This window comes from Bufo gargarizans, chromosome 6, assembly GCF_014858855.1.
Source record: "Bufo gargarizans isolate SCDJY-AF-19 chromosome 6, ASM1485885v1, whole genome shotgun sequence".
Lineage (NCBI taxonomy): Eukaryota > Metazoa > Chordata > Amphibia > Anura > Bufonidae > Bufo > Bufo gargarizans.
Genome location: NC_058085.1, coordinates 30,740,634 through 30,764,272, shown reverse-complemented (window position 1 = coordinate 30,764,272; position 23,639 = coordinate 30,740,634). Strand labels below are relative to the sequence as shown.

At 44.0% G+C, this 23,639-nt stretch overlaps 1 long non-coding RNA gene across 3 annotated transcripts; it reads left to right on the top strand.

Annotated features, from left to right (window-relative positions):
- The first annotated feature begins 1,775 nt into the window (after positions 1 to 1,775).
- LOC122942525 lies at positions 1,776 to 23,032 on the top strand. 3 transcript variants are annotated; one of them, XR_006390575.1, is made up of 5 exons: positions 1,809 to 1,902; positions 4,625 to 4,712; positions 5,442 to 5,538; positions 22,584 to 22,727; positions 22,857 to 23,032. It is a non-coding gene; the product is annotated as an uncharacterized LOC122942525 (long non-coding RNA). The 3 variants fall into 3 exon arrangements; XR_006390576.1 differs by lacking the exon at positions 4,625 to 4,712 and having other exon boundaries at positions 1,808 to 1,902; XR_006390574.1 differs by lacking the exons at positions 4,625 to 4,712; positions 5,442 to 5,538 and having other exon boundaries at positions 1,776 to 1,902.
- Positions 23,033 to 23,639: the final 607 nt, after the last annotated feature.

Below are 23,639 nucleotides of genomic sequence, written 5' to 3'. Positions count from 1 at the left end.
TATATCCCCTGTATCCCCCTCCCTCCCAATAATATATCCCTGTATCCTCCTCCATCTCTATACTATATCCCCTGTAGCCCCCCCCCCCCCCCAGCTCTCTCTAATGTCATGGCCGGAGTGTACAGATGTAGTCAGAGTAATTGCGGGGAAGTTGCACTATTGCTTCCCCGTGTCAGCTGCCTGCAGCTCGGGGTGACAGAGGACGGCACAGAGGGGTGGACACTCACAAAGAGAATGCAGCGAGCAGGAGAGATCAATAGCTCCAGAGCCGGGTACTGGGGGAGCCCTGACTTACAGCCCCCCCCCCCCCCCAAGTTATGTGGCCCTTTATTTCCCGACAGCTCTACAATATCGGGCGCTCTACAATATCGGGCGCGCAGGTATAGGCGGTGCAGGCAGTGTGGCGGTGCAGGCATGCACAATTAACAATTTGGCAAGTACGCGCAATTAACAATTCGGCACACACGCACGGACACAGCGCAGGCACGCAGGGCTTTTATTAGGTAGCGATACAGCACAGGACACGGGAGATCATTGGAGAATGAAATGCTCAGATACTCATGTCAGGGGGGCTGCCTGGGTGAACACAGGGACAGGTCTGGGTTCAGCTCTGTAGCCGGACAACCCCTTTAAACATCAGACACATACAGCTCAACTACACAGCCATTACACGCGTAAAGCTCAGCTACATAAACATTACAGCTCTACAGCACTGCTACATACACCCTGGAATTACAAACAGCACAGCAAAGCCCTGCATACACAGAGCAGACAAACCTGGTCATGTGATCTCCATGACTCCGCCCACACATGATTACATAGTCATGACATCATCACAGGTCCTTTACTTCCTCCTACAGCACAGCATGAAGCATGACTCCTCCCACACATGATCACATGGTCATGACATCACAAGAGGTCCTTTACTTCCTCTTGGAACACAACTTGCAGCATGACTCCGCCCACATTTGGTCACATGGTCACGACATCATCACAGGTCCTTTACTTCCTCCTACAGCATATCTGTAAAGAATAAATCAAGTCAACTGGATGTACTGTAGATTTCTTGAAAACGTTTCACTCGTTCTTCCAACGAGCTTTCTCAATTCTGAGGGACTGTACAAGAATTCTGGGAATAAATATATAACTGAATCCACATCTGGTAATTATACCCAGCATTGGGTCAAAGGTGTTGATTCATTATCCTAATTGGAGTCAGTAGGTGATAAAGACTTCCCAGAAAAAGGTGTCAAGACAGCATTGTATGTAGCGCACAACCTGGAGCATGACTCCGCCCACATTTGGTCACATGGTCATGATATCATCACAGGTCCTTTACTTCCTCCTACAGCACAACCTGGAGCATGACTCCGCCCATATTTGGTCACATGGTCATGACATCATCATAGGTCCTTTACTTCCTCCTGGAGTATGACTCCGCCTACATTTGGTCACATGGTCATGACATCATCACAGGTCCTTTACTTCCTCTTGCAGCACAACCTGGACCCTGACTCCTCCCACATTTGGTCACATGATCATGACATCATCACAGGTCCTTTACTTCCTCCTACAGCACAACCTGGAGCATGACTCCGCCCACATTTGTTCACATGGTTATGACATCATCATAGGTCCTTTACTTCCTCCTGGAGCATGACTCCGCCCACATTTGGTCACATGGTCATGACATCATCATAGGTCCTTTACTTCCTCCTGCAGCACAGCCTGGACCCTGACTCCTCCCACATCTGGTCACATGGTCATGACATCATCACAGGTCCTTTACTTCCTCCTACAGCACAGCCTGGAGCCTGACTCCTGTAGACTCTGGAAGAAGTGCAGTCACAGAACTCTCCATGGTGAAGGGTTGTCAGAGGAGGAGGACACGTCCGACCCCAGGTAAGTGAAACACTCACCACATCCACACATGTCTCTCTGCATTCAAGCTTTGCTGTCCGGCCCCATTCACTATAATGGCGACCAGCGGCGATTCGGCAAATATGCCGAGAAGTGTCTGTAAGGATGAAATTAAGGGCCCGTATCTCTTTGATTACCTCCTTATCTGCACTTCACCCCTCACTCGTCCCCTGGATGAAGCCGCGCCCTTTCTGGTACCAGGAGAGCTGATCAATCAGACAATTGACACAAGGTAGACTGAAAAACGGCTCTGTTTATTTCTAGCATTGCATATATATATATATATATATATATATGTTCCTTGTCAGCAACAGGAAGTCGTCTTAGCTCCAATAAGAAGTAAACACAAGCAGACGTACCTATTTGTCAATTACATATAAGTTTGATCATATGCTAAAAATGTCTTTGGAAAGTACATGGCATTTTCTAGAATCTTGTATGAGTTACATCCTTGCTAAGCAATAGTCACACAACGGAGTCCGGCCTTCTTTACCCTTCCTTCACCCTCCTCTTAGAACCATATTTTATTTGATACAATATGATTCTTCTTACCGCTCTTCTTCTTAGCCGCTCTGTACTCCTCCAAATAACGCTTGTGTGCCTTAAGAGAGTTGTCAGATGCACCGGGAAGTTGGTTATACATAGTAAGGTTGGCAGCCCCTTTAGTTATAGGGGTTCTGCACTTTCATTTAACTGATGATCTATCCTCTGGATAGATCGTCAGCTTCTGATCGGCCGGGGTCCGACACCCGGGACCCCCGCCGATCAGCTGTTTGAGAAGGCAGCGGCGCTCCAGCAGTGAACAGAGCTTAGCTGCGCCTACGCTAGTTGATACAAGTCGTGACGTCAGTGGGCCTACGGTAAACAGTGAGAAGGCCGCGGCGCTGCTGGAGCGCCACTGCCTTCTCAAACAGCTGATCGGCGAGGTCCCGGGTGTCGGACCCCGGCTGATCAGAAGCTGATGATCTATCCAGAGGATAGTGCAGAACCCCTTTAATATTTATCTTATGCATGGTATAGCGCAAAGCATAACAATAGCAAGTAGGAGAATCACCACAAGGATGGTGATACATAGCTGTGCCAGGGTCTGTTTCCAATTTCCAACCCAGTCAAAATATTTGTCCCAGGGATTGGAAATACCTGAGTTCCGTATCGGATAATTCTGTGAGTTATTTTACCATCAGGGCCCGTATTATTGGGGATAAAGGTACAGCAGGAAGTGCAGACCCCTCCTTTCTCAGTCAATATCATATCAAGGGCCATGCTATTTTGAAATGTCATGATGGAGTCGGCCTGTAATTGCTCAGCTACACCCTGAAGGGCGTCTATGGTATAGTTTACAAACCTCTGCTGATTGTAGAAAATGTAATTGATCCAATTAACATTTTTGTTCACAGTAATAATAGGAAGGATGGACTCAAGGCCAGCTGCCAATTGGTCCCTGGCTTTGAATTCACCAGGAACCCCTCTTGGGACACCTATGGCATCTATATAAACACGGGGATCAAAGCTACCCGGGAAAGGGTGCTGATCTCTTGGGACATACCTTTATAGGGCTGCGGTGTGGTTCTTCCTCTGTGACTATATGGATATTCATGATAGCTTTGACTAGGGCACACTCGCCTCTCCACCTGCCCTCAAGTCTGGAGCAGATCTTGTAATCACCACATATCCAATAAACATCACCCAGGGAGAACACTTGGTTCTGTGTAACGTTGGGATCCAGAACGCTGTAATTTGCACAATACCCTTCAGTGAAATTGCCCAGAAACCGTCCCCTGTTCCCTTGCCGGTGGCAGGTGTAGCTGCCTTGGTACACATAGATACCTGCCCCAGGGGCGGGAGTTTTGGTAAGTAAGGGGTATCTCCCTTTCCATTCTTCACAGGCGGAGTGATTTGTGGCTGTATTGGTGAAGAGGCTGAGGAAACACTCTTTGACGTTCTCAGGGAGAACTAGCGGGACTGTACCCAGGTGGGGTTTAGCTGCCCCGCACACATAACAGTTTGATTTATTTACTGACAAAGCATTAAACCGCGTCCACTCCAACCACAAATTCACATCAGAGTATCCCGCCTCTACGGCTAAGGTGTCCTCATATGTAGGATCTGCTATAGCAACCATGTCTTTAAGGGTCTGAATATGGGGGCGGAGAGGATAAAGAAGAGGTTGTGGATTTCCGGGATATTCTCTATTGTCATACATATCTTTTAAGTAACAGGGGGTGATAGATGATCCATAGAGGTTATGGTAATACACCCCTAAAACATACTTGGCTGCATCACCTGGTGAAGGGTTTTCTATATTTAACGCCAGCCTAGCATGTGGAGCTGTGACAGTGTCCTGAGTCCATGTCTTGACATGGTACTTGTAACAATCTCCTGAGGTGGTGAGCTTCATTCTGGGGATAAGAGATTTACCATGTTTATCCTTTCTATTTAATGCTGTGGAGGGGTTATATCCCAAATCTAACCCCACATTCCATCCCACAGCTTTCCAAGTATAGCATTCTTCTCCCCAATGATCCCCTGTAACACAAATATATGCCTGAGAAGCACTGCCAGAGTAATCTCCTGCACCCAAAGTAAGATGATTGCAAGTGATAATATCACACAAACAGAAAGTATAGGTAGCTACATTAGCTATCACTTCGAGGTCAGGGCTGCCTGCCTCCGTTATTATCTCCTTTGCTTTTCCTTCTTCAAGGCCAGGGCTGTCTGCCTTCGTTATTGCCTCCTTGTCACCTGGTTCTCCTGGCCGGTTGATGAACTTTACCCTTGTGGCGTGTATCCAGGTAGGTGAACTGTCAGTGAGGATAGCGGTGCGGGTGATGGCCACTACTGTGGTAGGGGGGCCAAATGTGAAGTCTCCCGGTTTTCTCCCCTTCTTAAAGGGGTTGTCCAAGTTATATTTATTGATGACCTATCCTGAGGATAGGTCATCAATAAATATAACTTGGAGAACCCCTTTAAGCGTCTTCGCGAGGCCCTTATCTCCAACCTGGAAGGAATGTGTCGGCTCCTGTGGGAGAGAAGGAGACTTACAGGCAACTTTTTCCTCAAATGTGGACAAGGTTTCCACCAGCTTCCTTACATATTCATCCTGGATTTGTTCCAGGTCCCCTTTAAGCATAATGCCTGGCGTTCCTGCCCATGGGGTTGGGAAGGGTCTTCCCATGAGGATTTCAAAAAACGGGACAGTCCTGTCCTCTTATTTGGCGTCATTCTGATTTCTGCAAGAACTATAGGTAAAATTTGCTTCCATTTCTCAAATGTTCCTGCCGTGGCCTTTCTGAGTTTATCTTTAATTGTGCGATTCATTCTCTCTACCACTCCTGATGATTGTGGGTGCCAAGGGATATGGAATTTCCATTCTAGCTTAAGGAGCTTCACTAATTCCTTATTAACTTTAGAAGTGAATGCGGGGCCCTGATCAGATTCTATTATTGTAGGGAACCCCCATCTGGGAATTATGATCTGTGTCAATACCCTTGCAACAGTTTTAGCATTTTCTGTTTTGATAGGGAAAACTTCTGGCCATCTTGAGAACATGTCCACTATTACTAAGGTGTTTTCCTGTTTCCCTGTTTTACCTGGAATATGAGTGAAGTCTACCTGTAGGTGAGTGAACGGTAAGGTAGGATAGTCCAAATGTTGGTGCGGCACTTTAATTTTGTTATTGGGGTTGTTCCTTAGGCATGTGATGCATCTTCCTATGTAATCTTTCACTATCTCATCAATATCAGTGATGTAGAATCCCTGTTTGAGGAGCATAAGTGTTGTTTGTATACTGTTATGCCCTACCCCATGAAAGTGTGCCACAAAGAGAGGTGCGCTGTGTTGGGGTATACATAGCTTCCCCTCCTTGCAGACTAATCCAGTTTTTGGATTCTTCTGCAAGACAGGATAACGCCAATCTTTCATTTCCTCGTCGGTAGCTGAAGCTTGCAAATCTACTAACATTTGTGACTCCTCGAGGGAGGAAGTAGGACGGACAATTGTAGAGTAGCTGTACTCTGCAGTGCAGCCCTCTTTGCTGTGGCGTTAGCCTACGGCTGAGTTCACACGGGCGCAATGCGGGAGGTGAACGCATTGCACCCGCACTGAATCTGGACCCATTCATTTCTATGGGGCTGTGCACATGACCTGTGATTTTTCACGCAACACAGGCCCCATAGAAGTGAATGGGGCTGAGTGAAAATCGCAAGCATCCGCAATCAAGTGCGGATGCGGTGCGATTTTTCACGCATGGTTGCTAATATGACAGTCTATTCACTGTATTATTTTCCCTTATAACATGGTTATAAGGGTAAATAGCATTCTTTAATACAGAATGCTTAGTAGGTGGTCAATTCAGGGTTAAAAAATAATTAACTTACCTTCTCCTCTTGATCGCGTAGCTGCCGGTCTCTTCTTACTTCTTTAATCATGAGCTGCCGGCTAAAGGACCTGTGGTGATGTCAGATCACATGGTCCATTATTTTAAATCAGATTTTTTTTTATTTTATATAAAATGCATTTGAGGAAAATATATTTCCATCCAAAGGTTATTCCATCATGAAATAAAGATTAGTTTTTTAATTATGTAGAATAAGGCTGTACATGGACTCCCATATTGTTGAATGGATTAGGCAGTGGCTGAGGGACAGACAACAGAGGGTTGTAGTCAATGGAGTATATTCAGACCAAGGTCTTGTTACCAGTGGGGTACCTCAGGGATCTGTTCTGGGACCCATATTGTTTAATATCTTTATCAGCGAAATTTCAGAAGGCCTCGATGGTAAGGTGTGTCTTTTTGCTGATGACACAAAGATTTGTAACAGGGTTGATGTTCCTGGAGGTCAAAAATCTGGCAACTAAAATTTAATGTTGATAAGTGCAAGATAATGCACCTGGGGCGTAAAAACCCAAGAGCAGAATATAAAATCAGTGATACAATCCTAACCTCAGTATCTGAGGAAAGGGATTTAGGGGCCATTATTTCAGAAGACTTAAAGGTAGGCAGACCATGTCATAGAGCAGCAGGAAATGCTAGCAGAATGCTTGGGTGTATAGGGAGAGGCATTACCAGTATACAGAGGGAGGCGCTCATGCCGCTCTACAGAGCACTAGTGAGACCTCATTTGGAGTATTGTGCACAGTACTGGAGACCATATCTCCAGAAGGATATTGATACTTTGGAGAGAGTTCAGAGAAGAGCTACTAAACTAGTACATGGATTGCAGGATAAAACTTACCAGGGAAGATTAAAGGACCTTAACATGTATAGCTTGGAAGAAAGACGAGACAGAGGGGATATGATAGAAACTTTAAATACATAAAGGGAATCAACAAGGTAAAAGAGGAAAGAATATTTATTTAAAAGAAGAAAAACTGCTACAAGAGGACATAGTTTTAAATTAGAGGGGCAAAGGTTTAAAAGTAATATCAGGAAGTATTACTTTACTGAGAGAGTAGTGGATGCATGGAATAGCCTTCCTGCAGAAGTGGTAGCTGCAAATACAGTGGAGGAGTTTAAGCATGCATGGGATAGGCATAAGGCCATCCTTCATATAAGATAGGGCCAGGGGCTATCCATAGTATTCAGTATATTGGGCAGACTAGATAGGCCAAATGGTTCTTATGTTTCTACATGTGTAATTTTTTGGGGTAAATAAATTCCATTAATCCATTCACAGTGTCATGCTCTTCCAGAGGTTTTTGTAAGATTATTGGGCAGTTCCTCTGCCTACAAGATATTATCACAGATGCTTGGTTTACTTTTGCAGTTCTCAAAACTGAATTTGACTCGGCAGAGATCACATACTTCTTCTTCACAGCAAAAATGTTATAACATGAACAAAGTTGAGAAAAAGACCTTAATCCTAACTTCTACAAACCTATGAATGCAGAATCAACCTAATCAAACTAATATGAAAAGTTGTTATTCTAAAAATCTTCATCTACTTGCATATTATAAGTTATACCAGCAAGAATTAGTCTTTATGTAGAAAACTATTATTTAAATCAAGCCTTACTAGTGATTTAAATAATTTTGATTTAAATCAAATCCACCCTGGTTTAAGCCAGGGTGCAAACTCCACTCTGTTGTACCCCAACATAGCAGAGTGGACGTGTTACCTTTATCATACCTTGCAGCCCGTAAAGCTATTCTGTAGTTTGAAAATGGCCTTGTTGGCTGAGAAGTCGTGATTCGTACATCCGCCTTTCAGTAAATTCCACTTGAATTTGACAAGGTCCATTTCGTGCTGGAGTTTTTTTTTATTGTATACGAACGGGGTGGAATGTGGATGGCACTGTTGTGGGGATGAAGTCTGAATATGAATATGTCTCATCATTTGGAATCCATTGGGTCTGCTAAAATTTTGCTCACCTCTAGATGAAGTGAAGGCTCTTTGGCAATGTTTGTACTTGAATAGTTAAACTGTGTCCTTGTTATTTGTCTTAACTGTTTATTTGAGACCTTGTCCATTTCTATCAGATGAAATGAAACCGGTGTGGAAATGTTTGTGGAAGGTGTATTTCATTTTATCTGATAGACTGAGCAAAAAAGACCGGTCTGAAATCTGTACCAGGTATTGTTCATTCAGAGGTCCTCTAATAAATGACAAGGACCTGGTTATAAATGTGTGTACGGGAAAGGTAGCATTTTCTGTATAGTTTGTCTTGGGATTCAGATTTATTGTGGATCTGAGAATTGGCCGATCCAAGGTCCAACAGATAAACAAGGTATACACAGTGACCATCATGGATTACATAATATAGCTACATTCCATTAGGGGGTGAAGCTCTTTGGTTAAAATAGTATGAAATCTTGGGGGTGTGGCCAACTGCCGGCATGAGCTCACGCATCCGAGTCCTGCTAACAATCCTGATCCATCCTGACTTGCCAACAGCCGCAAACATAGAGTGGCAGGTGCAGAAGAGAAGGGGATCAACCCACAGGAGGAAAATAAGCCCCAGCAAGTCGCAAGTGGCGGTGGATCGGCTTAAGGAGTTTGCTAGAGCTGAGAGCCAACATGGCGCCTCGGCCCCATCCATCCCGCGCGCCCCAGTGAGTCGTGGCAATGCGACCTCGCAGCAAGATTCTCCCAGTGATGAAAGACCCGAGCTCTCCCTTAAAGCAGCCCATGAACAACTTATGGCTGCCATCATTATGTGCCAGACCTCCCTTACGAGTAAAATCGATGAGGTGAAGGTGGATCTTGGTCTCCTTAGACATGACGTGCAACAGCTGAGAGAGAGGGCGAGACAGACGGAGAGCAGAGTCTCTGAATTGGAGGACATCATCCGACCCATGCAGGTCAAATTGACACATCTGGAGAAAACGGTGCAATTAGGGCAGCAGAAATGTGATGATCTGGAGAACAGATCCAGACGGAATAATGTGCGCATCCTTGGCTTTCCAGAAAGGGCGGAAGGATCGGATCCAGCGGCCTTCATAGAAAGATGGTTCAAGACCACGTTCCCAGAGACCACGTTTTCAGCGACATATGCCGTGGAAAGGGCACACAGGGTCCCGGCTAGACCTTCACCTCCAGGTGCCCATCCTAGTCCTCTGCTAGCCAGACTTCTAAACTGGAAAGATGGGGATCTGCTACTCAATCTGGCCAGATCTGCACCAGACATATACTACAACAACTCTAGGATCTCCCTGTTCCCCGATATTTCGGCGGAACTTCAGAAAATGAGATCTACTTTTGTCTCGGTTAAGTGAAAGCTTCGAGAGCTGAATATCCAATACTCCATTGCGTATCCTGCTTGACTCCGGATCGTGGACGGCGGGAAATCCATATTCTTCACTGACCCGAGTGAGGCTGACGAGTGGCTAGCCAGCAGACCGGGACGTTGACCCACCCTTTTTTCATTCTGTTCAGGACTCCTGGATTTGTCCTCACTTCTCTGATCCAGGCCGACCTGAGGACAGTACTTTCCTGTTAAAGCCGTACGCCGCTTCCAGATGAGGACCCTGGGTATCGTATGTGGCCTAGGACCACTTATCCGTGACATGCGGGGCCGTTAGTCATATATAATGTTTATTTACTGCACCTTTTCTGGAAGTTATTTGGTAGTTTTACAAGACATGGCTCTGGGACCCACCCCGCGGACACCTGCACTGGGATAACACCTAAATACACTGTGGAGGTCCCCGAACATACGGCCATGTTTGCCACAGACTTTCAGTCTATCCAGTGTTTTTATGCATTGTTTCTACTGGTTGTTGTTTTCTGGGATGCATGTACTTCATGGTGGCGCTTTAATATTTCTTTGAGGGTGTCGTGTCAAATCTGCAGAGTGGGTGGCAGGGAAGAGTGCTTTGATGTACCATTCAAAGGGATAATGCTTATGCGACTTCTTGTATTTAAATCAAAATGACGGGATTAACAGTCATGTCGTGCAATGTGTGTGGGCTGGGCGGACCTAGAAAGAGGATTGCTGTGTTTTCCCATGTGCGCCGGCATTCTCCACATATCCTGGGATTGCAAGAAACCCATTTGACACCGGAGACGGGCAGCAGAATTAAGAAACCCTGGGTTCAGTGGAGCGCCAACGCATATGGGAACTCATACTCTAGAGGTGTTGCTATGTTGGTGCATCGCTGCTTGCGTTGGGAGACGTAGACACTTGTTGTCGATTCCGATGGATGCTATATATTTGTGTTTGCATATATTATTTGCACCCCACATGTTGTTATTAATGTATATAACCCACCACCGGCCAGCGTATCAGTCCTGCGGGCTATGGTGAGTTTTGTAGCACAATACCCAAATGTAAGATTGCTTTGTATGGGTGACTTTAATATGCTAATGAACCCTGACCTAGACCGCTTTCGGAGCGCGTCGGGGGATGGAGTGGTAGTTTCCTCAGCCTCCGTGCTCTTCAAAGTGACCTCAGAGATGGGATCCTCTGACGGTACAATACTCTTGTTTCACCCCTTCTAGGGGAGCCTTATCTAGGATAGATTACCTTCTGGGTAACGCATTAACTCTGACAGAAATATAGAGCATTGAGTATTGCCCGCAGGGGCCCTCTGATCACGCACCAATGGTGGCGAGGTTCTCATTGCTGGGGGATGTAGTGAGAGGGAACAAAATGCGCATACATCCGTTCTGGCTTACCCTCATGGACTCCCATGATAGGATCCCGGATCAACTGTGCATGTTTTTTTGAGGTCCAGGGTGACATTATAGACGAGCTGTTAATGTGGGAGATGTTAAAAGCTTATTTGAGGGGATGGTTTAAATCATCCATAGCATTCATTAAAAGAGAGGCCCATCGTAGAGAGGAGGAGCTTCAGAACTCCTGTAGGGAGGCTGAGAGAAACGTTACTAATGACACCACTGAACCCAACAGGTTGGAGTGGCTGCTCAGGGGTAGACAGTATATGCAGCACTTGCAAGAGAAAAGCGATCGTAGACTGTTTTTTCCTTAAGCAGCAGTCCTTTGAGCTAGGGGGTCAAGCGGGTAAGGTACTTGCTCACATTGCCCGGAACAACTCGGCAGCCCCTCCGGTTATACGCATGCGCGGGGCGGATGGATACTAGAATCGCTAACTGGCATCCTCGCTAGATTTCAAGAGTTCTACCAGGATCTGTATAGCTCAGCGGCACATTATTCCACCCGAGAGCTGAGGACATATCTGCAGGAGGGGATACACCCCCGGCTGAGTAACGAGGATAGGAAGTTGCTAGAGGGTGACATCACATTGGAGGAGGTACAGGAAGCTATAAGAGGACTTACAACAGGGAAGGCACCCGGCCCTGGCGGCATACCGATCGAAGTGTACACTAGATATATAAATATTTTGGCCCCTAGATTGGAAAAAGTGCTACAATCGGCGAAGAGACAACATAGACTACCAAATTCATTCTATGATGCCACCATAGTGGTGATCTTGAAACCAGACAAAGATCCTTTGGAGTGTGGGTCGTACAGACCCATCTCCTTATTAAACCTGGATTATAAAGTGCTCACGAAAATTATTGCCAATAGGTTGAATAGGGTCATAACATCAGTTGTACACCCGGATCAATCCGGATTCATACCGGGGAGGTCTACTTCCAATAATATTAGGAGAGCGCAGGTGATTACGCAGGTTGGTGGGTCCCTGAGCAAGCCATGGGCTTTGGCCTCCCTGGACACAGCCAAGGCCTTTGATTCGGTAGAGTGGCCATATTTATTGGAAGTATTGAGCTGTTGTTTTGGTTTTGGCCCAGTGTTCACCCAATAGGTTCATATGCTTTATAGGCAACCCAAAGCAAACATCCTTGTGAACGGCTCTCATTCAGGACAGTTTACCCTTGGCAGGGGAACCAGACAAGGGTGCCCCCTGTCACCTCTTCTCTTTGCAGTTGCAATAGAACATTTAGCTCTCAGACTGCGACAGGATGAGGTCCACAGCGGAGTAACCCTAGGGCTTAGTAAATATGCAGAGTGCCCTTGTCTTTGCTGTTATTATATTGTTATATTGATTATCACATCCACATAATTGCTATCTTGTGTAGGAGGTCTGTTGTGGTACTTGTGGTCCACCGCAGGCATCCTCCACTATGCATTTTTGCTGGGGATCGCCATTAGCAATGGGCCACAAGTGCAGGATTTGCTCCCCTGTTTATATATGCACAACTGCTTATGGGTTTAAGCACTTACTGCCTGTTAACTCCTTAAGGACACTGCCATATTTCACCTTAAGGACCAGGACATTTTTTGCAAATCTGATCAGTGTCACTTTATGTGGTGATAACTTTAAAACGCTTTGACTTATCCAGACCATTTTGAGATGACAGATAAAACGTTTAATCCGAGTAAATGTATCATTTTAAAGGAAAAATACGTTGATTCAAATTTTCATGGTGTCAACAAATCCCCCAAAAGTTGGGACAAGTAGCAATAAGAGGCTGGAAAAAGTAAATTTGAGCAGAACGAAGAGCTGGAAGACCAATTAACACTAATTAGGTCAATTGGCAACATGATTGGGTATAAAAAGAGCTTCTCAGAGTGGCAGTGTCTCTCAGAAGCCAAGATGGGTAGAGGATCACCAATTCCCACAATGTTGCGTAGAAAGATAGTGGAGCAATATCAGAAAGGTGTTACCCAGCGAAAAATTGCAAAGACTTTGCATCTATCATCATTAACTGTGCATAACATCATCCAAAGATTCAGAGAATCTGGAACAATCTCTGTGCGTAAGGGTCAAGGCCGTAAAACCATACTGGATGCCCGTGATCTCCGGGCCCTTAAACGACACTGCACCACAAACAGGAATGCTACTGTAAAGGAAATCACAGAATGGGCTCAGGAATACTTCCAGAAACCATTGTCAGTGAACACACTCCACCGTGCCATCCGCCGTTGCCAGCTGAAACTCTACAGTGCAAAGAAGATCCACAAGCTCCGGCGTTTTCACTGGGCCGGGGATCATTTAAAATGGAGTGTGGCAAAATGGGAGACTGTTCTGTGGTCAGACGAGTCACGATTTGAAGTTCTTTTTGGAAATCTGGGACGCCATGTCATCCAGACCAAAGAGGACAAGGACAACCCAAGTTGTTATCAACGCTCAGTTCAGAAGCCTGCATCTCTGATGGTATGGGGTTGCATGAGTGCGTGTGGCATGGGCAGCTTGCATATCTGGAAAGGCACCATCAATGCAGAAAATTATATTCAGGTTCTAGAACAACATCTGCTCCCATCCAGACGTCATCTCTTTCAGAGAAGACCCTGCATTTTTCAACAAGATAATGCCAGACCACATTCTGCATCAATCACAATATCATGGCTGCGTAGGAGAAGGATCCAGGTACTGAAATGGCCAGTCTGCAGTCCAGATCTTTCACCTATAGAGAACATTTGGCGCATCATAAAGAGGAAGGTGCAACAAAGAAGGCCCAAGACGATTGAACAGTTAGAGGCCTGTATTAGACAAGAATGGGAGAGCATTCCTATTTCTAAACTTGAGAAACTGGTCTCCTCGGTCCCCAGACGTCTGTTGAGTGTTGTAAGAAGAAGGGGAGATGCCACACAGTGGTGAAAATGGCCTTGTCCCAACTTTTTGGGGATTTGTTGACACCATGAAATTCTGATATAACACATTTTTCCCTTAAAATGGTACATTTTCTCAGATTAAACTTTTTTGTTCCGTGATTTATGTTCTATTCTGAATAAAATATTAGAAGTTGGCACCTCCACATCATTGCATTCAGTATTTATTCACGATTTGTATAGTGTCCCAACTTTTTGGGAATCCGGTTTGTACATGGTAATACCTACATAAATAGTTATTTATGTAGCAAAAATTTAGAAGTGAGGGCGAGCACTCAACACCTGGAATCAGTTAGTGATGCATAAAATAATTTATTAAATCACCATATAACAGTATGACATACAAATGGACCCTATAAACTAAAATCTGATGGATACAATAAAAACAATAATAAAAAAATAATAAAAATACCACTTGAAAATTAGTTGAATAATAACAGTCTTTTCTGTTCAGTGCTGCTAATATATTAAATAGGTTTTGCCGCTATGCTTTAGTATCCCATGCGTATTTTGCAATAGTCAGTGGAATTCGCTGGCTCTTAAATGCAGCTCCGATAGCAGCCCCACAGTAGTACAAAAGGATTCAGTATGTCCACCACCACATATAATCAGGGCTAGATCTCCTTGGATGCCAAATGATCTTAAAAACATGCACCTTCCAGAGGTACGCCTCACCATGTGAGGTTTAGGCTGATAGTGTTCCTACCTTCCTCTGTTTACGAGGACGTCCCGTCGGACGTGTACGGTGGATAGGCTGCAGGCGGCTGTTCCGGCGTCTTCCTCGTGGTGTCTGTGATCCGTGATCAGCTGTTCCCAAGTCTCGCGGGATTTCGGACGTAGTGAGACCCTGGACTGTGCAGCGGTAGTTCAACGTTCTGTACTTAGCGTCTCAAGGGTCTTGCTTCTTCCGCTAGTTGAATTGTTTGCATGGCCATGCGTCTATTGCGGAGATGCTTCTAATACAGGTGTACGGCCCAGACGCGTTTCGGGAACTCCTTCCCTTCGTCAGTGGTCCAGCTACACCTGTTTTGCTCCGCCCTTTATACTTCCAACTAGCTCCCAAAAACCTGGATCACCGGATTAGTTTTCAAATACATGGGATATGCATGCGGTTTTTAGCGGTATTGGTGCGGTTTTCTTAATGAACATGCGTTTTGATGTAAAATAAATTCCTTATGACAATCTCTGTATTCTTCATAGGTCATATATATAATTTATATTTATATTACAGAAAGGGTTAGTCTCCAAATGAATAATATCATTTAAATGCCAACCTGCACTGTGAATTCTCTTATTTGAATTGATTCAACCATAATGGATGGCATGAGTAACATCTAGGTATATATACTTATATATGAAAATATACAATAAAACTATATGAAATATGCATTACCAGTAGAACATGACTCCTATGTATAAAAATATATGAATATCTGTTCCACTGGTATCTTAGTACTGTGTAATACATACATCTGTTTCAATGTATAAAATAATAAAATAATAAAATGATAAAATAGGCTGAGAGAGAGATATAACCTTCATAATCACAAAATTTTAATGATATAAAATGTGTAAAATATAAAATATAAAAGTATATAACATATAGAATTTTTGCAAAAAATATTTTTTTTTTTTTTTTTTTTTTTTTTTAAAATTATAAAATTTGAAAAATGCACATTCAGGGCAGTGGCGTCAGTTTCCATGTTCTGGTTCAGACTGGCTTCATCCACTGGCTTCCTCCACTGGATGTGGTGAGTGAGATTGAGTGCCCACAATCGAGTCCACGACTTAGTGTCGGTAAACGACCAAACTAAGTCGTAGGAGTCGAAATGAGGGCACCCAATCTACAGAAAACCAAAAATCTCCAATTCGGCGTTCAAGCCCACTGGCAACAGAGATCCAAACTGGTAAATGTGTTTGGATTCCAACCTGGACATCTGTTTGATGTAATTTCCACCCCTCCAATGTCTGTCTACCTTCTCCAGTGCCGTGAAGACAAGTTGAAGCAGGTAGGATGAAGGACCAATTCATGGAGAGACAGTATCCTGAAAAAGTAATTAATTTAGCTCTAGAAAAAACGAGAAATCTAGATAGAAATAGCTTTTTTATGGATAAGATGGCTAGGACGGAGGCAACACAAGAAGTTGAGACCATTAACAATAAAATGATTTTTCCATTCACGAAGAGTTATAAGCGATTACAGAAAATTGTTAAAACCCACTGGCACCACATTTTATGTGACAAGAAGATAGGCCATCTGTTACCAACCACCCCGGCCGTAATATTCACCAAGGCACCTAACCTAGGTTTAAAAATAGCCCCCTCAATCAAAAGATCTGAAGCAATAAAAAAGGAGAATACAATTTTGGGCTCTTGGATGAACTTAAAGGGTTTCTTTAAGTGTGGGAAATGCATGGCCTGTAAGGTCAATCCCACACTCAGAAAAACCACTACCATCTCCTCCATGCAGAACAACTTCACATGGGAGATTAAAGAGTGTATTACTTGCAATACGTCGGGAGTTGTCTACCTGGTCCAGTGCCCTTGTAGGAGACAGTATATAGGGAGAACTAAACGTCCCTTGAAGACCAGGCTAGCTGAACATATAGCGAACATTAGGAAAGGCTACGACAAGCATTGCTTGTCCAAACATTATAAAGATATACATAATAAAGATCCTTCCGGCCTGGTCTTCACGGCACTGGAGAAGGTAGACAGACATTGGAGGGGTGGAAATTACATCAAACAGATGTCCAGGTTGGAATCCAAACACATTTACCAGTTTGGATCTCTGTTGCCAGTGGGCTTGAACGCCGAATTGGAGATTTTTGGTTTTCTGTAGATTGGGTGCCCTCATTTCGACTCCTACGACTTAGTTTGGTCGTTTACCGACACTAAGTCGTGGACTCGATTGTGGGCACTCAATCTCACTCACCACATCCAGTGGAGGAAGCCAGTGGATGAAGCCAGTCTGAACCAGAACATGGAAACTGACGCCACTGCCCTGAATGTGCATTTTTCAAATTTTATAATTTAAAAAAAAAAAAAAAAAAAATATTTTTTGCAAAAATTCTATATGTTATATACTTTTATATTTTATATTTTACACATTTTATATCATTAAAATTTTGTGATTATGAAGGTTATATCTCTCTCTCAGCCTATTTTATTATTTTATTATTTTATACATTGAAACAGATGTATGTATTACACAGTACTAAGATACCAGTGGAACAGATATTCATATATTTTATATTTTTATACATAGGAGTCATGTTCTACTGGTAATGCATATTTCATATAGTTTTATTGTATATTTTCATATATAAGTATATATACCTAGATGTTACTCATGCCATCCATTATGGTTGAATCAATTCAAATAAGAGAATTCACAGTGCAGGTTGGCATTTAAATGATATTATTCATTTGGAGACTAACCCTTTCTGTAATATAAATATAAATTATATATATGACCTATGAAGAATACAGAGATTGTCATAAGGAATTTATTTTACATCAAAACGCATGTTCATTAAGAAAACCGCACCAATACCGCTAAAAACCGCATGCATATCCCATGTATTTGAAAACTAATCCGGTGATCCAGGTTTTTGGGAGCTAGTTGGAAGTATAAAGGGCGGAGCAAAACAGGTGTAGCTGGACCACTGACGAAGGGAAGGAGTTCCCGAAACGCGTCTGGGCCGTACACCTGTATTAGAAGCATCTCCGCAATAGACGCATGGCCATGCAAACAATTCAACTAGCGGAAGAAGCAAGACCCTTGAGACGCTAAGTACAGAACGTTGAACTACCGCTGCACAGTCCAGGGTCTCACTACGTCCGAAATCCCGCGAGACTTGGGAACAGCTGATCACGGATCACAGACACCACGAGGAAGACGCCGGAACAGCCGCCTGCAGCCTATCCACCGTACACGTCCGACGGGACGTCCTCGTAAACAGAGGAAGGTAGGAACACTATCAGCCTAAACCTCACATGGTGAGGCGTACCTCTGGAAGGTGCATGTTTTTAAGATCATTTGGCATCCAAGGAGATCTAGCCCTGATTATATGTGGTGGTGGACATACTGAATCCTTTTGTACTACTGTGGGGCTGCTATCGGAGCTGCATTTAAGAGCCAGCGAATTCCACTGACTATTGCACAATACGCATGGGATACTAAAGCATAGCGGCAAAACCTATTTAATATATTAGCAGCACTGAACAGAAAAGACTGTTATTATTCAACTAATTTTCAAGTGGTATTTTTTTATTATTTTTTTATTATTGTTTTTATTGTATCCATCAGATTTTAGTTTATAGGGTCCATTTGTATGTCATACTGTTATATGGTGATTTAATAAATTATTTTATGCATCACTAACTGATTCCAGGTGTTGAGTGCTCGCCCTCACTTCTAAATTTTTGCTACATATATCACTAGAGGAGGGGTGATCCTCTAATTTGGGCTAGCAGCACCATCCAGAACCCTGCCTGAGGTGAGCCACCAATTTTGAATTTCAGACTATAAATAGTTATTACTTGTCATTCCCAAAATGATCCTAACATAAAGTAGACATATGGAGAATGTAATTTTATTTTTGGGAGACGTTACAAGGCTTAGAAGTTTAGAAGTAAATCCTTGAAATTTTCAAAAACCAACTTTTTAAAGGGGTTCTACCACCAGATTTGGTCCTATTTAGCTGACTGATACTAGCGATGTGCTAGTGTCAGCAGTCCATAACAGTGTTCTTACTTATCTGTCTGCTGCCGTTCACCTTAAAAACGTACTTTTATAGATATTCTAATGAGCCCTTAGGTGCTATGTGGGCGTCATTAGCACCTAGAGGGCTTCGTCCACTAAACATTTCAGCCGCCCATCGCGTCCCTCCAGCCCGCCCTGCTCCTGTTGATTGACTTGAAACTTCTCAGTATCTCGTACCAATTCCCGCACCTGCGCCGTGCGCTTCTGTATTCGGCGCAGGCGCAGTGAGTGAATGCCGTGCTACTGGTGCTGACTTCCTCACTGTAACGTAGTTGGCGCAGGCGCAGTGAGGAAGCCGGCGCCGGGAGAATACAGAAGCGCACGGCGCGGGAATTGGTACGAGATACTGAGAAGTTTCAAGTCAATCAACAGGAGCGGGGCGGGCTGGAGGGACGCGATGGGCGGCTGAAATGGTTAGTGGATGGAGCCCTCTAGGTGCTAATGACGCCCACATAGCACCTAGGGGCTTATTAGCATATCTATAAAAGTACGTTTTTAAGGTGAACGGCAGCAGACAGATGATAAGAACACTGTTATGGACTGCTGACACTAGCACATCGCTAGTATCAGTCAGCTAAATAGGACCAAATCTGGTGGTAGAAACCCTTTAAGGACCAGTTCAGGTCTGAGGTCACTTTGTGAGGCTTATATAATAGAAACCACCCAAAAAATTACCCCATTCTAGAAACTACACCCCTGAAGGTATTCAAAACTGATTTTAGGTGTTCCACAAGAATTAATGGAAAATAGAGATACAATTTCTAAATTTAACTTTTTTGCCAGATTTTCAATTTTTTTTTTTTTTTTTTACCAGTTACAAAGCAAGGGTTAACAGCCAAACAAAACACAATATTTATTGCCCTGATTCTGTAGTTTACAGAAACACCACATATGTGGTCGTAAACTGCTGTACGGGCACACGGCAGGGCGCAGAAGGAAAGGCATACCATACGGTTTTTGGAAGGCAGATTTTGCTGGACTACTGGATAGTGTGGAAGTTTTGTTGGTACTAGTTTAGGGTACGTATGATTTTTGGTTGCTCTATATTACACTTTTTGTGAGGCAAGGTAACAAGAAACAGCTGTTTGGCAACGTTTTTTATTTTTTGTTATTTTTTTTTATTTTTTTGTTATTTACAACATTCATCTGACAGGTGGTATTTTTATAGAGCAGGTTGTCACTGACGCGGGAATACTTAATATGTATACATTTTTTTTATTTATGTAAATTTTACCAATGATTTCATTTTTGAAACAAAAAAATCATGTTTTAGTGTCTCCATATTCTGAGAGCCATAGTTTTTTCAGTTTTTGGGCGATTATCTTAGGCTACTTTCACACTAGCGTTCGATCGGATCCGTTCTGAACGGATCCGATCATAATAATGCAGACGGAGGCTCCGTTCAGAACGGATCCGTCTGCATTAAAATGGCAAAAAAAGCTAAGTGTGAAAATAGCCTCGGACGGATCCGTCCAGACTTTCAATGTAAAGTCAATGGGGGACGGATCCGCTTGAAGATTGAGCCATATTGTGGCATCTTCAAACGGATCCGTCCCCATTGACTTACATTGTAAGTCTGGACGGATCCGCACGCCTCCGCACGGCCAGGCGGACACCCGAACGCTGCAAGCAGCGTTCAGCTGTCCGCCTGTCCGTGCGGAGGCGAGCGGAGCGGAGGCTGAACGCCGCCAGACTGATGCAGTCTGAGCGGATCCGCATCCATTCAGACTGCATCAGGGCTGGACGGAGGCGTTCGGGTCCGCTCGTGAGCCCCTTCAAACGGAGCTCACGAGCGGACCAACGAACGCTAGTGTGAAAGCAGCCTTAGGTAGGGTCTCATTTTTTGCAGGATGAGATGACTGTTTGGCACTATTTTGGGGTGCATATGACTTTTTGATCGCTTGCTATTACACTTTTTGTGATGTAAGATAACAAAAAATGTGTTTATTTAGCACTTTATAATTTATTTTTTTACGGTGTTCATCTGAGGTGTTAGGTCATGTGAGATGTTTATAGAGCCGGTTGATACGGACGCGGCGATACCTAATATGTCTCTTTATTTGGGGAAAATGAAGTTCTTGTTTGTTTTTACTTGAAACTTTTGATTTTTTTTGGGGGGGGACTTAATTTTTTCAACTTTTATTTTTTTTACTTTGTTTTGTCCCACTTTGGGACTTCAACTTTTGGGGGTCTAATCCCTTTTACAATGCATTCCAATACTTCTGTATTGGAATGCATTGGCTGTATGAGTTAGGCCTCTTTCACACTACAGTTTTTTGCGTTCCGTATACGGTCCGTTTTTTGCGTTCCGTATACGGTCCGTATACGGAACCATTCATTTCAATGGTTCCGCAAAAAAACGGAATGTGTTCCGTATGCATTCCGTTTCCGTATTTCCGTTTTTCCGTTCCGTTGAAAAGATAGAACATGTCCTATATTTGGCCGAGAATCACAGTCCGTGGCTCCATTCAAGTCAATGGGGCCGCAAAAAAAACGGAACACATACGGAAATGCATCCGTATGTCTTCCGTATCCGTTCCGTTTTTTGCGGAACCATCAATTGAAAATGTTATGCCCAGCCCAATTTTTAATATGAAATTACTGTATACTGTATTTGCCATACGGAAAAACGGAACGGAACAACGGAACGGAAACGGAACCACAACGGAAGCAAAAAACGGAACAACGGATCCGTGAAAAACGGAACGCAAAACACTGAATGCAACATACTGTAGTGTGAAAGAGGCCTTATACTGTGTGTATTACTCATACAGCTTCCAGCCTGTGAGATCCAGGGGCTGGATCTCACAGGCTCGTCAACGGAAGGCAGCGCAGATGCCTTCTTTAGGCATTGCGCTGCCTTCCATGCCATCGGGTCCCCCCTACAGCCGCATGGGGACTCGATGGCACTGCCGATGGCCGCCGTCGCATAAGGTAAAAGCCGCAAACCGCAGGTCTGAATTGACCTGCGGTTTGCAGCGATCGCCGACACGGGGGGTTACGGGACCCCCCCCCCTTGCATTTACCCAAGGTGCCTGCTCAATGATTTGAGCAGGCACCGGGCTCTGATCACCTCCTGCCGAGCTGCGGTGATCGTGATCGGAAATACATAGGACGTACCCGTACGCCCTGTGTTCTTAAGTACCGAGACATCAGGGCGTACCGGTACGTCCTATGTCTGGAACAGGTTAAACACCACTCCATAGAATGGCGCTAGAAGATTTAAAGCAGAGTAACAGCCTGGTTGGACTAAAAAAGTCAGTAATATCAAAAATTCTTCTAATGCCACAGCGCAAAAGGCACTTCATAGTGCTGTGCCTGCCACAGTACTTCACACAATAAATGGGTTAATGTCACCCACCGAACTAACAGACACATTAGCTATATTAATTTCCCTGGCATGTATGCATTGCAGGTGTACCTCACGCAATAATTGAGTATATGAACCCACTGAACTTAGACGGATTAACTATTATATTTGTGTGTTAGGGGTACAAAGATGTTGCATTGCACCCACCCAAAAATTGCTATAGGTCACCCACAGAATTAACAGCCAGATGAGATTCCTAACACTCTCCCTCACTTCATCTGCCTGCTTCCTGTCTCAGAGCTGATGGGCGGTGCTACACGTGATCCAGCTTGTATAGAGGCTGGGTCACATGATGCACCGGCCAATCACAGCCATACCATTAGTAGGCATGGCTGTGATGGCTTCTAAGTGCCCACAGCTTAAAAGCTTGTTGATTGGCTGCCCTGCAGCCTTTCAAAAAAGCTTTATTAAATGCCCGATCTGCAGTTCTATTTTACATGGAATTTGGTAGGATTTTACATTGTCTACTCTTCTCTTCTTTCCATTCAGGTTCCTACAATATAGGATCTGCTCAGTGGATATCTTCTATATAAGATCCTTCTCCTGATTGACCCCCTCATGGATGGATAGGGACAAGATGGTGGAGAGTATAATAATCTCACCCTAGAGATCCTCTTCCGGCTTACTGGAGAGGTGAGAGATTTTGATAATGTCGCATTACTTTATCTTATCTATGTTACTAACAGATGGACATGACTGGAGAGGTGAGGGACTCTGGAGATGTATGGAGTGATATTTATTACTGTGTTTTTCCATAACCAGGACTACATAGTAGTGAAGAAGACCTCTAATGAGCGCTGTCAGGCCCTTGTGTCTGAAGAATGGGGAAGAACCCTGAGCCCAATCACGGGGCCTCCACCTCACCCCCTGATGCATGAGGAAATCAAAAGAGAGAAGATCCTAGAACTCGCCAACAAGATGATTGAGATGCTGACTGGAGAGGTGACACTGCTGGGAATGCTAGGACATTACACAGGAACACTATGAAGGGATCTGGGTGATGACTGTATCATTGTGTTGTCAGGTTCCTATAAGGTGTCAGGATGTCACCATCTATTTCTCCATGGAGGAGTGGGAGTATTTAGAAGAACACAAAGATCTGTACAAGGACGTCATGATGGAGGATCACCGGCCCCTCACATCACCAGGTAATAGACATGACTAAATACACACGTCCTCATTATCTGTATGTAAGGAATGAATTAAGTCACTGAATGTGTTTATTACAGTTAAGAAAGAGACTAGAACACCAGAGAGATGTCCCAGTCCTCTTTTTTCACAGGATGTTTCAGAAGAACATCACAATGTCCCACAGGATGATCAGGTAGATGGAGATTAGGTTTCATGAAATGTCCCCTGTGATCTGTAGAAGTCTGGGAAGATCTTGTGTTTGGTCTTGTTTTATCCATCAGTATTATATGTTTTATTCTTGTATAATGAGAAAGGTGCAGATGGTGTCACGGACATTCCCGTGGCAGGAGATCGGCAAAACTGTCAACACGTGGTTTGATCTGACAGGTTTTCTTCTGGATCAATAGGCGTTGT